The 2,112-nt window shown below is 41.1% G+C and overlaps 1 non-coding gene across 1 annotated transcript; it reads right to left on the bottom strand.

Annotated features, from left to right (window-relative positions):
• Positions 1-650: 650 nt before the first annotated feature.
• Positions 651-758, bottom strand: LOC148548928 (small nucleolar RNA R71). Its single transcript, XR_015898749.1, has one exon. It is a non-coding gene; the product is annotated as a small nucleolar RNA R71 (small nucleolar RNA).
• Positions 759-2,112: the final 1,354 nt, after the last annotated feature.

Raw genomic sequence — 2,112 nt, 5'->3', positions numbered from 1 at the left:
CTCTCTGAGTTCAGATTTTCTTCTTCTTTTCTTCTACTAACACAAGGACCTCTATACTGTGATATAAAGGATCCATATTATTATTATTATTTTCTCTGTGCCCTCTTCTTTGTCATATGAGCAGGAGCAAGGACAAGAACACTCTTGTTGAAGCGGATCCAGAACCTGAAAGGACTCTGAAGAAAAAATTAAGAGAAGCCAAATTACAACAATCCAGAGATAACCTTTCAGAAATTTTCGAACAGGAAGAGGAGATGGCAGCCGAAAATAATAATAATGCAAGGAGGATGCTTGGTGACTTTACTGCACCTAATTCCAATTTACATGGAAGAAGGATCTCCATTCCTGCCATTGGAGCAAACAATTTTGAGCTGAAACCTCAATTAGTTTCTCTAATGCAGCAGAATTGCAAGTTTCATGGACTTCCATCTGAAGATCTTTTTCAGTTCTTAACTGAATTCTTGCAGATATGTGATACTGTTAAGACTAATGGAGTAGATCCTAAAGTCTACAGGCTCATGCTTTTCCCTTTTGCTGTAAGAGACAGAGCTAGAGTATGGTTGGATTCTCAACCTAAAGACAGCCTGAACTCTTGGGATAAGCTGGTCAAGGCTTTCTTAGCCAAGTTCTTTCCTCCTTAAAAGCTGAGTAAGCTTAGAGTAGATGTTCAAACCTTCAGACAGAAGGAAGGTGAATCCCTCTATGAAGCTTGGGAGAGATACAAAGGACTGACCAAAAAGTGTCCTTCTGACATGCTTTCAGAATGGACCATCCTGGATATATTCTATGATGGTCTGTCTGAGTTATCAAAGATGTCATTAGATACTTCTGCAGGTGGATCCATTCACCTAAAGAAAACGCCTGCAGAAGCTCAGGAACTCATTGACATGGTTGCTAATAACCAGTTCATGTACACTTCTGAGAGAAATCCTGTGAGTAATGGGACACCTATGAAGAAGGGAGTTCTTGAGATTGATACTCTGAATGCCATATTGGCTCAGAACAAAATATTGACTCAGCAAGTCAATATGATTTCTCAGAGTCTGAATGGAATGCAAGCTGCATCCAACAGTACTCAAGAGGCTTCTTATGCAGAAGAAGCTTATGATCCTGAAAACCTTGCAATAGCAGAAGTAAATTACATGGGTGAACCTTATGAAAACACCTATAATCCATCATGGAGAAATCACCCAAATCTCTCATGGAAGGATCAAAAGCCTCAACAAGGCTTTAATAATGGTGGAAGAAACAGGTTTAGCAATAGCAAGCCTTTTCCATCATCCACTCAGCAATAGACAGAGAATTCTGAGCAGAATCCATCTAGCTTAGCAAATTTAGTCTCTGATCTATCTAAGGCCACTGTGAGTTTCATGAATGAAACAAGGTCTTCCATTAGAAATTTGGAAGCACAAGTGGGCCAACTGAGTAAAAGGATCACTGAAATCCCTCATAGTACTCTCCCAAGCAATACAGAAGAGAATCCAAAAGGAGAGTGCAAGGCCATTGACATAAGCACCATGGCCGAACCTGTAAGGGAAGGAGAGGACGTAAATCCCAAGGGGGAAGACCCCCTGGGACGTCCAGTGATCAATAAGGATCTTCCCTCTGAGGAACCCAAGGAATTTAAGGCTCATCTAGAGATCATAGAGATTCCATTGAACCTCCTTATGCCATTCATGAGCTCTGATGAGTATTCCTCTTCTGAAGAAAATGAGGATGTTACTGAAGAGCAAGCTGCCAAGTTCCTTGGTGCAATCATGAAGCTAAATGCCAAATTATTTGGTATTGAGACTTGGGAAGATGAACCTCCCTTGTTCACCAATGAACTAAGTGATCTGGATCAACTGACATTGCCTCAGAAGAGACAGAATCCTGGAAAGTTCATAATACCTTGTACCATAGGCACCGTGATCTTTAAGGCTCTGTGTGACCTTGGTTCAGGGATAAACCTCATGCCCCTCTCTGTAATAGAGAAACTGGGAATCTATGGGGTGCAAGCTGCTAAAATCTCATTAGAGATGACAGATAATTCAAGAAAACAGGCTTATGGACAAGTAGAGGACGTGTTAGTAAAGGTTGAAGGCCTTTACATCCCTGCTGATTTCATAGTCC

The sequence above is a fragment of the Arachis ipaensis genome, chromosome B8 (genome assembly GCF_059453495.1).
Source record: "Arachis ipaensis isolate K30076 ecotype BB chromosome B8, ASM5945349v1, whole genome shotgun sequence".
NCBI lineage: Eukaryota > Viridiplantae > Streptophyta > Magnoliopsida > Fabales > Fabaceae > Arachis > Arachis ipaensis.
The sequence above is the reverse complement of the archived record's forward strand: the minus strand, read 5'-3'. Positions and strand labels throughout refer to the sequence as shown.